The following is a 13106-nucleotide window of genomic DNA, read 5'->3' on the forward strand; positions in this document are numbered from 1 at the left end:
TTAAGATCGGTTCAATACATTTTCCAAAATAAATTTTGCAATTCAGCTTTCTAAAAAAAATTCATTTTTTCAAAATGTTACAGGACTGAAAATAAAGCAGATAGCAAGTTGAAAATTTTTTTGCATATAGAAGTGTACTGTACCTTTCATTTGCAATTCTGCAAAATTAAAATCGATTAACACCACGGCGTCAGGAATTTTTTTTAAACAAACATCAATTATTGGTGCTACGCGCAGGACAGCGGATAGTTTGCTCTGATTGGGCATTCCAATGACCTTTGCTAATGATTGATACATTTTAATTTTTATTACATTTCGATATGAATAAATAAATTTGTTTATTGCAAAATAAAAACACATACTCTATCCTTTGAAATAACACTTTTATTAGCAAAAACTTTCTTTGTTCATATATTTTAACTTAAATAATAAAAGTTTATTATTTTTAAACATTTGCAATTGTTTAAACAATATTTCACAAACCATAATAAAATTAGTTTGATTTTTGTGGAATTAAAATATTAAAATACAACAAAATATTGAGTAAGAAAATAATATATTAGATATAGATTGGAAGAAATTATTGGTGGAAATCAACTTGTGTGAATCGAACACCGCTGTCTTGCGCGTAGCACCAAAAATTATTGTTTATTTCAAAATTTTTCTGACGTCGTGGTAATTCATCGATTTTAATTTTGAAAATTGCAAATGAAAGGTACAGTACACTTCTATAAGTAAAAAAAATTTCAACTTGCTATCTGCTTTATTTTCAGTCCTGTAACATTTTGAAAAAATTAATTTTTTTTGCGAAAGCTGGATTGCAAACTTTATTTTGCAAAATCTATTGAACCGATCTTAATGAAATTTACAGAATTGTTTTACTGTATCATAGAGTTTTTCTAGGTAAAATATGAAAGTCTTAGGTGTAGCATAAATGGTTGAAAAACGTAAAATGCGAATACTTGTTTTTGTATGTTTTTTTCGCAATTATTGCTATTTTGCAACTAGGGTGACTATTTTTTAAATTTTTAACCAATTCTATATTGTAGGAAATTTAATTATGCAACTTTTATGTCAGCACAACTTTTCTCGGAAATGAATACTTTTAAAGTAATAATCAAAAAACGAAGAAAAAAATCGAATTTTTCCTTCAGTTTTTGACATTCTGATTATTTAAACAATGTTCCGGACCATTTTGAGTGGGAGGATAACTTAAATATTATTATTTGAGCCATTTTCAAGCAATTTCTGCAAAAAAATTTGAGTCACCTCTCAACGTCCATCTCAAAACAGATGCGCCCTGGACTATAACAGCACACATCTCCACCGTGAATGACGTCTCTAGGCAACGGCAGTGAAAACAAAACAATTCCACTCCACTACTACTTGATACTCGAGCGGCCCGCGGCCCGCAGTATCACAAAACCTGACTCATAGCCACCGCACCGGAGGAAATCAGTTGTTGAGTTGATTGGTTCTCAGGTAGAACCACGTTACCTGTTCTCGTGCTCCGCATTGACACCGTTTTGTGAATATTTTGACGTTTTACATCCTCGTCCAGTGTGTTGAACTTGTCTATGTGCAATATTTGTTGTTTCTGTTCGGTTTTCTTGTGGAATTTTCACCTGTGAAACTACTGTATTCTTGCTGATAGTCTTCAAGTTTATTCATCGTTAGATACCTTGTCCTTAACGGGTTTTGAACATGGTAAGTTTTTGTTAGTCGTGATTGTTGATAAAAATTATAATAATTATCTCTGAATTCTAATTTAATGTATTTTGAAGGAGAACTTTGATTTTTTAACGAAATAACAAAGGTTATGTTTTTAATGTACCATGAACAAGCCAAATAATTCTTGTTGCTGGGTTGCAGTATTGATTTTATTTATCTATTACACGATATAAATACAAATAAAAATTTTATTTTACTTTTATTTATTTACACACAGTGCCTCGACAAAAATAAAAGAAATTGTGTTGACTATGATAATTAATATTAAAAAAAAAATTCTGTTCGTTTCAAAGCAAAAAATTTTAGGAAGTAAAAATTTTAGATTTTTGGGAGCTATTTTTAACCTTCCTTATTCTTCGTAGAATGAAGTAAACACTTCTGTTGTATGTAGGTACAGTAGGAAAAATGAGAGAGTACCCATGAACGAACATATAAAACACGCTGTATTTTCCTGTCACCGTGTCACACAAAAAATTGACCAGCGCAAATACATGTAATAATTATTATTACATGAACTTGCGCTGGTCAATTTTCTTTGTGACACGGTACAAGGAAAATACAGCGTGTTTTATATGTTCGTTCATGGGTATTCTTTCATTTTTCCTACTGTATATAAATTTATTAAAAAATTCTTAAAATTTATCCACAAGGGAGTGGAAGTACAACAAAACGTTTTCGGTCAAACTGACCATCCTCAGTGTAAACGTCCAGTGTACAACTAATTGAAACTAGCCACTTGAATAGGTGTAAAACCTCAAAATAACATTATTGCTACATTATGAGCTGTATAGTAATCGACAATAAGTCGATGTCTTAAGATTAAAAATATATCACATGTGGATGTATGTCATCCTTGCTCGGAATTTGCACAAGGTTGTTGTGATCACATCGACTTATTGTCGATTACTATACAGCTCATAATGTAGCAATAATGTTATTTTGAGGTTTTACACCTATTCAAGTGGCTAGTTTCAATTACTTGTACACTGGACGTTTACACTGAGGATGGTCAGTTTGACCGAAAACGTTTTGTTGTACTTCCACTCCCTTGTGGATAAATTTTAAGAATTTTTTAATAAATTTATATACCTACATACAACAGAAGTGTTTACTTCATTCTACGTTGTCTTAACAAAGGTATACAGCCAACTACAGGGTTTACCCTTTTAAAGTTTTTCCTTATTCTTCTTCTTTAAATGTTGTCTTTCAATCAGAGGTTTAATATCATCATCACTATCTTTACTCTACTGAACTGTATTTCAATCAGTCCTTTAAATGTTTCAACGATGACACCCCCTTTCCTATACTCCTTACATCTCTTATCTTTCCCTGTATTGTAACTTTCAGATTTTTTGTTTTCATTTTTACAAACGCATTTCTTGCTATTTCTATGCTAGCTTTCATTTCTGTTGTTTTGATCATTGTATTCTTAATTACAGGTTCCCAGATCTTTGTATTTTTCAACCTTTTGTACCAGAAAACCTCCCAAATGAATTTTTGACAATTTTTGTTTGTATTTTGTTATCATATAATAGAAGTTAAACATCCAATGGAACTACTCTATTGAAATAAAACAAGTCATAGGAAAAGCAAACAAAACGAAGAAATTACATTTTCAAAACCATGAAGAATATGGATTGATGATGTTGAAGAAGACCTGAAGATTCTAATGGTCAGAAGATGGAGGGAAGTTGCTAGGAATCGACAGAAGTGGCGATTTCTTTGGGAGCAGGCCAAGATCCACAATGGATTATAGAGCCACTTATGATGATGATCTATAAAACAATAATCAGGCCCATAGTAAGTTATGGCTGTGAAACATGGGTGGTGACATAGAAATCTGCCAATGCATTAGATGTGTTTGAAAGAAAAATATTACGTAGGATACTGGGCCCAATAAGTGAAAATAACAACTGGCGAATTAGGTATAATAGAGAAGTATACAAGCAATATAGCGAACCAACTCTAGCACAATACACTAAACTGCAGAGATTAAGGTGGGCAGGGAAAAAGACCTGTTGGAAGACCTAAAAAGAGATGGGAAGACGAAGTCGATGAGGATGCCAGGAACTTCCTGGGAACGCGTTCATGGAAAAGAACAGCGGTAAATCGAAACGATTGGAGAAGCCTGTTGAAGGAGGCCAAGGCTCGATTTGGGCTGTAGTGCCATTGGATGGATGGATGATGATGATAATGATGATAGGAAAAGCAAAATCAGCATTCGTAACAATGAAGTCTCTTTTCAGAAGTCACGATTTATCACTAGGTACCAATATATCATATCGTCACATTAGTGGCGTACCGATAGATCAGCGGGCCCTGGTTCCAGTTAAGATGCGGGCCCACCCACCCAATAAAAACTCACATTGTATAACACGAATATCGAGCATGAGCATCTAGCCTATTGTATTGGGATTCTTTTTATGACCCACCGTATAAATTGCATTGAATATCTCAGTATTCCCGAATTTCTGCAACTTTGTAGTTTGCCTACAACTTATTCATGGATCGTGCTAATATAAACAAATACAAGTGTTTTAGCACGTGTAGGCAGGCACCGGCGGTTAGTCTTTAAACAAGGACTTCGGCAAGCAGGTAAAACGAGTAAGGAACTTTACAAAAGCGTTCCCTGTGTTTCTTAATAAATTTTGATTTCAAATTTTTTTATGAATAGTTATTCTTTTTTTTTTATTAATAAGTACCTAGACAAAAATTAAAATTTATTAAGCAGTTACATGTCGTAGTGTGTACCTACTTGTGTAGTTCAAAATGTCCCCATGAAATTAGAAACAAAAGAAGCAAAAAAGCGCTTTAGAGCGGGCCCCTGCGTGGTCCGGGCCCTGGTTCCGCGAAGCCACTACCTAGTACGCCACTGCGTCAGATGCTATGTATTTTCTACATTATTATAAGGAGTAGAGGCCAGAACACTTTATGGAGCTTTTTTAAGAAAACTCGAGATCTTCGAGATGTAGTATTAGTATTACACATACATTTTAAGAACTTCATGGGTGGATCGTATAACGAATTTTGAGGTCTTACGTATAATGAGCAAGGAATGCGAGACTATTATTAACACAATCAAAGAGCCCAAACTAAAATTTCTTTGCCATGTTAGGAAGAATGAAAAGAGGTATGGCTTGTTGCAAATTATTCTTCAGAGAAAGATATTTGGAAAGAGAGGTCTAGGGAAAAGAAAAATGTCTTGGCTTCAAAACCTGAAAAAGTGGTTCAATACATCTACAACCAGATTATTTCGAATAGCAGCAGGCAAAGTTAGGACAGCCCTGCTAAAGATCCGGAACGAATAGTCACCGGAGGAAATCAGTTGTTGAGTTGATTGGTTCGCAGGTAGAACCACGATACCTGTTCTCGTGGTCCGAGGTGACACCGTTTTGTGAATATTTTGACGTTTTACATTCTCGTCCAGTGTGTTGAACTTGTCTATGCGCAATATTTGTTGTTTCTGTTCGGTTTTCTTGTGGAATTTTCACCTGTGAAACTACTGTATTCTTGCTGATAGTCTTTAAGTTTATTCATCGTTAGATACCTTGTCCTTAACGGGTTTTGAACATGGTAAGTTTTTGTTAGTCGTGATTGTTTAGAAAAATTACAATAATTATCTCTGAATTCTAATTTAATGTATTTTGAAGGAGACCTCTGATTTTTTAACGAAATATCAAAGGTTATGTTTTTAATGTACCATGAACAAGCCAAATAATTCGTGTTGCTGGGTTGTAGTATTGATTTTATTTATCTATAACACGATATACAAATAAACAAAATTGTGTTGACTATAAATTCTGATAATATTTACAAAAAAAAAACATGATTTGACACATTAAAATATTTTTTTCGTAAGTTTTAAAGCAAAAATTTTTACAAGGAATTAACAACTTCAAGTTTTTGGAGGCAATGTCAAGATTTAAATCCTTTTTTTTTTCAAAGATACACATACAACAAGAACTAGGTAACTAACTGATCTTCGTCATGATACCTACCATGTCCATTCAGAACGTTGGTTACCATCATAGCTATCTTAATTTTATTCACTGCCACCGTAAATAGCATGCTTGTATCAACACCATACCAATCTCGCAAGTTCTTCAACCATGAAGTCTTTGTGCGTCCTGGACTGTGATTTGCCTACTATGTTACCTTGCATAATTTTTGTAGCAACCTGTATTTAGGACCTCTTAATACATGTCTGAAGTACTTACCTCAGCTTTTTCGTCTTACAGCCTTTGATTATCTTGGTAGGTTTGCTGAGACGTTTTGGTATTGTGAAGTTTCGAATCTTCTATGCCCAAGAAAATTTTAAAATTCTTCTATAGCACTACATTTCGAAAGCCTGAAGGCAATTAAGATCATCTTTATTCACAGTTCAAGAAGACTAGACACCATAAAGTAAGACCCAAAATACGTAGCAGCAAAGTAGACGGATCAGCAATGCCAATTTTAGAGGTCCGTGAACTTAGCCCGAAAAAGTCGGGAAAAAAAATGCGATTGATGCCATTCGTTTGTCCATTGATTGTTCACGTTTGTCCACCATTTTATTTCGTTAGTCCACCCATCAATTCTTTTTTATAAACAAAAATTTTTTTTCGGGCTAACTTCACAAATTCACAAATTCACAAATTTTCGAAAATTTAAAAAAACTCTTGCTATATTGTTTGTCCATCGTTTGTCCATGTTTGTCCACCACATAATTATTTTTGTCCACCCTCTGAAACAACCCCCTGTTAATTGTAATTATTTTTTTATTTCTTAATTCGGGCTAACTTCACGTTCTCTTAAATGGGCATTTAAACGTTAATTCGGGTGCAGAATCACAACTACCCGTTTGTCCACCCCTTCGCAGCGTTTGTCCAGCCCCTTAAAGTGCGAAACAACCCCTTTAGTTAATTGTAATTATTTTTTTATTTCTTTATTCGGGCTAACTTCACGTTCTCTTAACTGGGCATTTAAACGTTAATTCGGGTGCAGAATCACAACTGCCCGTTTGTCCACCCTTTCGCAGCGTTTGTCCAACCACTTAAAGTGCGAAACAACCCCCTCGTTAATTGTAATTATTTTTTTATTTCTTTATTCGGGCTAGCTTCACGTTCCCTTAAATGGGAATTTAAACGTTAATTCGGGTGCAGAATCACAACTACCCGTTTGTCCACCCCTTCGCATCGTTTGTCCAACCCCTTAAAGTGCGAAACAATCCCCCTGTTAATTGTAATTATTTTTTTATTTCTTAATTCGGGCTAGCTTCACGTTCCCTTAAATGGGCATTTAAAAGCTAGCCCGAATTAAGAAATAAAAAAATAATTACAATTAACAGGGGGGTTGTTTCGCACTTTAAGGGGTTGGACAAACGCTGCGAAGGGGTGGACAAACGGGTAGTTGTGGTTCTGCACCCGAATTAACGTTTAAATGCCCATTTAAGGGAACGTAAAGCTAGCCAGAATTAGGAAATAAAAAAATAATTACAATTAACAGGGGGGTTCTTTCGCACTTTAAGGGGTTGGACAAACGCTGCGAATTGGTGGACAAACGGGTAGTTGTGATTCTGCACCCGAATTAACGTTTAAATGCCCATTTAAGAGAACGTGAATTTAGCCCGAATTAAGAAATAAAAAAATAATTACAATTAACAGGGGGTTGTTTCAGAGGGTGGACAAAAAAAATTATGTGGTGGACAAACATGGACAAACGATGGACAAACAATATAGCAAGAGTTTTTTTAAATATTCGAAAATTTGTGGATTTGTGAAGTTAGCCCGAAAAAAAATTTTTGTTAATAAAAAAAAATTGATGGGTGGACTAACGAAATAAAATGGTGGACAAACGTGGACAATCAATGGACAGACGAATGGCATCAATCGCATTTTTTTTGCTGCGAAGGGGTGGACAAACGGGTAGTTGTGATTCTGCACCTGAATTAACGTTTAAATGCCCATTTAAGAGAGCGTGAAGTTAGCCCGAATAAAGAAATAAAAAAAAATTACAATTAACGAGGGGGTTGTTTCGCACTTTAAGGGGTTGGACAAACGCTGCGAAGGTGTGGACAAACGGGTAGTTGTGATTCGACACCCGAATTAACGTTTAAATGCCCAGTTAAGGGAACGTGAATCTAGCCCGAATTAAGAAATAAAAAAATAATTGCAATTAACAGGGGGGTTGTTTCGCACTTTAAGGGGTTGGACAAACGCTGCGAAGGGGTGGACAAACGGGTAGTTGTGATTCTGCACAAGAATTAACGTTTAAATGCCCATTTAAGGGAACGTGAAGCTAGCCCGAATTAAGAAATAAAAAAATAATTGCAATTAACAGGGGGGTTGTTTCGCACTTTAAGGGGTTGGACAAACGCTGCGAAGGGGTGGACAAACGGGTAGTTGTGATTCTGCACAAGAATTAACGTTTAAATGCCCATTTAAGAGAACGTGAAGCTAGCCCGAATTAAGAAATAAAAAAATAATTACAATTAACAAGGGGGTTGTTTCGCACTTTAATGGGTTTGACAACCGCTGCGAAGGGGTGGACAAACGGGTAGTTGTGATTCTGCATCCGAATTAACGTTTAAATGCCCATTTAAGGGAACGTGAAGCTAGCCCGAATAAAGAAATAAAAAAATAATTACAATTAACGAGGGTGTTGTTTCGCACTTTAAGTGGTTGGACAACCGCTGCGAAAGGGTGGACAAACGGGCAGTTGTGATTCTGCACCCGAATTAACGTTTAAATGCCCATTTAAGAGAACGTGAAGTTAGCCCGAATAAAGAAATAAAAAAATAATTACAATTAACTAGGGGGTTGTTTCGCACTTTAAGGGGCTGGACAAACGCTGCGAAGGGGTGGACAAACGGGTAGTTGTGATTCTTCACCCGAATTAACTTTAAAATACGCGTTTAAACGGACGTGAAGTTAGCCCGAATTAAGAAATAAAAAAATAATTACAATTAACAGGGGGGTTGTTTCGCACTTTAAGGGGTTGGACAAACGCTGCGAAGGGGTGGACCTACGGGTAGTTGTGATTCTGCACCCGAATTAACGTTTAAATGCCCATTTAAGGGAACGTGAAGTTAGCCCGAATAAAGAAATAAAAAAATAATTACAATTAACGAGGGGGTTGTTTCGCACTTTAAGGGGTTGGACAAACGCTGCGAAGGGGTGGAAAAACGGGTAGTTGTGATTCTGCACCCGAATTAACGTTTACATTCCCTTTAAGGGAACGTGAAGCTAGCCCGAATTAAGAAATAAAAAAATAATTGCAATTAACATGGTGGTTGTTTCGCACTTTAAGGGGTTGGACAAACGCTGCGAAGGGGTTGACAAACGGGTAGTTCTGATTCTGCACCCGAATTAACGTTTAAATGCCCATTTAAGGGAACGTGAAGCTAGCCCGAATTAAGAAATAAAGAAATAATTACAATTAACAGGGGGGTTGTTTCGCACTTTAAGGGGCTGGACAAACGCTGCAAAGGGGTGGACAAACGGGTAGTTGTGATTCTTCACCCGATTTAACTTTAAAATACACGTTTAAACGGACGTGAAGTTAGCCCGAATTAAGAAATAAAAAAATAATTACAATTAACAGGGGGGTTGTTTCGCACTTTAAGGGTTTGGACAAATGCTGCAAAGGGGTGGACAAACGCTTAGTTGTGATTCTGCACCTGAATTAACGTTTAAATGCCCATTTAAGAGAACGTGAAGTTAGCCCGAATTAAGAAATAAAAAAATAATTACAATTAACAGGGGGTTGTTTCAGAGGGTGGACAAAAAAAATTATGTGGTGGACAAACATGGACAAACGATGGACAAACAATATAGCAAGAGTTTTTTTAAATTTTCGAAAATTTGTGGATTTGTGAAGTTAGCCCGAAAAAAAATTTTTGTTTATAAAAAAGAATTGATGGGTGGACTAACGAAATAAAATGGTGGACAAACGTGGACAATCAATGGACAAACGAATGGCATCAATCGCATTTTTTTTCCCGACTTTTTCGGGCTAACTTCACGGAGCTCAATTTTAGGTCTCTGTTACATAATACCTTGAACATCTTTCTAAAAGCGGCTCTAGCTTGCTTTATTCTCGATCTAATTAGACAGTGCGCTCTCTTCGTTACAATTTAATTGATATCCAAGGTAATAAATTTGATCAACTTGCTGTTTGGTATTATTTACATATTTATACAGGGTAGCGAGAAAGTATGGAAACACGGTGATTTCTCGGAAACCGCTCGAACGATTTTTATAAATTTTGGTAAGTAGGAGTGTCCTAATACGGCCGATATTATAGTAGTAAATACATTGTTGTCAAATCTTCCGTTATTCTGGAAATCTAACGAACTTTCTTATTTTAAATGGAACATCCTGTATATTTTTTGCGTTTTGAAGTCCTTAAGAAATACTGATTATTTTTCATGTTATATTCCCTATACCTAAATGCCATAATTTCGGAGTTATTGCTACATTTATTAAAAAAAAATTAATTTTAACAATTTATAAAAATCCATTTTTTCGGCCCAGGTAGACATTATTTTAGGTTTTTTGGATCATTGGGAACAAAAAAGGTCTTTTGTAATTTTCCTCCAAAGTTAATCGTTTCCGAGTTATAAACAATTTAAAACTGAAAACAATCGAAAAATTACGATTTTCAAGGTTCAAAAACACAAGTAAAAAAAACCTTTTTTAAAATCACGAAGTACCTAAATTAAAGCTCAAACCTTTTTCTATCAGATGTCTATAATAATTTTTGGCATATTTTATTCTAAAACATTGTTTTTTTATTATTATTAATAAAGCTCATATGCCAGGACGGGCTATCGGACTGCATCAACAACTAAAAAATATTGTTGTAGAATAAAATAAGACCAAATCACTTATCGGCATCTGATAAAATAAGGTTTGAACTTGAATTTAGGCACTTCATAGTTTCTAAGATAAAATTTTTTACTTATGTTTTTGCACCCAGAAAATCGTCATTTTTCGGTTTTTTCCAGTTTTAATATGTTTTTACTTCGGAAACGATTAACTTTTGAGGAAAATTACAAAAGACCTTTTTTGTTACCAATGACCCAAAGAACCTAAAATAATATCTACCCGGTCCAAAAAAATAAATTTGTATAATTTGTTAAAAAAAATTTTTTTAATAAAACTAGCAATAACTCCGAAATTATGGCATTTAGGTATAGGGAGCATAACATGAAAAATAATTAGTATTTCTTAAGGACTTCAAAACACAAAAATATACAGGGTGTTCCATTTAAAATAAGAAAGTTCATTAGATTTTCTGAAAAACGGAAGATTTGACAACAGTGTAATTACCACTATAATATTGGCCGCATTGGAATACCATTACCCACCAAAATTTATAACAATCGTTCAAGCGGTTTCCGAGAAATTACAGTGTTTCCATACTTTCTCGCTAGCCTGTATAGACGGTATAATATTCTCTTATTTACTTATTAGGAGTATTTTGGTTTTCTGTATGTTTAGATCCAGACCTGCTTCCTTACAGCTCTCAACGACACTGTCAAGTAACGTTTGCAGATTTTGTTCAGTAGAAGATAGGAGTACTGTGTCGTCTGCATATCGCAAATTATTGATCACTTCACCGTTCACAATTATTCCTTCTTGTTTTTCAGAAAGTGGCATTTCTGAAAATTCTTTCGGAGTAAACGTTGAAAAGCAGGGGCGACAAGAGTCATCCCTGCCGTACTCCCATTTTAATATTAAGATCCTGTGATTCCAAACCGTCTATTAAAACTTTGTTGCTTGTTTTATTCCAATATACATATCAGTCTGTTTAATTCATTTACTTTTGTCAAATGTCTGACAATAAAAACTAAAAAGGTTATGAAACTGTTTTCTTGTGACCAGTGGCGGCTCGTGGTAATTTAAGGAGGGTGTTCAATTAAAGAATGTAATTATACAAACGGTGAATAAGCGCCGCAGGCGAAAAATTTTTGGGGCCTCGCCAAAAGATGTTTCTGTAAAATGAAACCTATCTTTGACCCGATTAGTCAGGATGTCACACACTTTTTTGTTTTGTGCAGAATATGATACCTACTGAATGATGGCGCTTCTTCGGTGGTGAAGGTGGAGGCAGAAGTTACGAATAATGAAATGGCTTTGTCAAAACTGTTTAAAAATCCGTTTATTTTAACGGCATCCAAAGACCGAGATTGAAATTATAGTTTTATTCTTTGAAAATACTAAACATGGAAAACAAAATAAAGAATAGAGTTTATCACACCCACATAATCACTAAGTTTTTCTATATTGTTCAACTTTAAAACAATGTTTAAACTTTTTGTTTCTTATTGCACATTCTTGTACCAAGTTTATCTCCAGCCAAGTTAGTCCATTCTTTTTATAAGAAGTCGATTTTCAAAACTATTTGCATTTTCTTTTATAAACTTCACTGAATAAGACTCCACCATCCTAAAAAATCTACCTACCAATATTGTATTTAATAAAATCCCACAACAGAAAATGCCAAACTGTGAATCGAAACGCTTCGCCCCGGTTTCTGTGTGCAGTGCACAAATCGTCAATGTTTTAAGATAGGAGAATCCCTGGTTCACGGATTTAAGGATCGTTTAAACACAGCGATAAATCAAACAACTTATCAAGGTCAATTGAGTTGTTGCAACTTATCATTGTGTGTAAACGGTGCATCGCACAACTTATCAAAGTTGGAGTTGGGTTGAAGCTGGTATCGCATTGAATCGCAGCGTCTAAACAGCGTTTCAACTTGTCATCACAACTAGTTGCTGTGACTTATCGTTGTGTTTAAACGACGCTTACTCGTTCTTCTATAGGGTTACTGTATAGTGGCTGGGTTCAATTTGAATTCTGCACTTACCACGTGCATCTAGCGTAGCGGTGTTGTGCAAACAAATTATGTGATTAATAAATACAGTTATATTTTAATGATACTATGATATTTATGAGATTTAAGAAAAAATATTTTAATGATATTTATGAGATTTTTAAAAATATGTAGTTTATTGAAATTTAATTGGGTGTTCACTGCACAAGTGAACCAATGGAGAAACCGCCCCTGCTTGTGACATGTCTAAGGTAAATATTATATTTATATGGGATTAAGCCACGGTTATTAGACTTTATTAGTAATGTCTCAGAACCGTAAGATTAAGCCATAATTGATTGTAATGATTATTTCATTCATAGGAGATTTTGACCAATAGAAAGCTACAGAAATAAAAATTAAACTGATTATTTTTTGATGATTTTACCTTCCAATCGTATAGTAAGATATTTGATCACGTGTTTAATTCTGTCCAGTCAGATTAAAATTATACTGAGAATTATCTACTGTAGAAAATTACCGATAGAATTTTTTTAAGTAGATTGTTTCTGTTT

General features: G+C 34.7%; 1 protein-coding gene across 2 annotated transcripts in view; it reads left to right on the forward strand.

Moving 5' to 3' along the window:
- The first annotated feature begins 1411 nt into the window (after positions 1-1411).
- LOC114326714 (serine-rich adhesin for platelets) overlaps positions 1412-13106 on the forward strand; it is a 166164-nt gene continuing 154469 nt past the window's right edge. The window contains exon 1 of one of the 2 annotated variants that reach the window (XM_050651131.1): positions 1412-1707. The gene's annotated coding sequence lies outside the window, so the exon portion shown is untranslated. Of the gene's footprint in view, positions 1708-5177; positions 5305-13106 lie in introns of those variants that run through there. The other variant, XM_050651132.1, reaches the window with a different exon arrangement.

Source organism: Diabrotica virgifera, chromosome 5 (assembly GCF_917563875.1).
Source record: "Diabrotica virgifera virgifera chromosome 5, PGI_DIABVI_V3a".
In the NCBI taxonomy this organism is placed as follows: Eukaryota; Metazoa; Arthropoda; class Insecta; order Coleoptera; family Chrysomelidae; genus Diabrotica; species Diabrotica virgifera.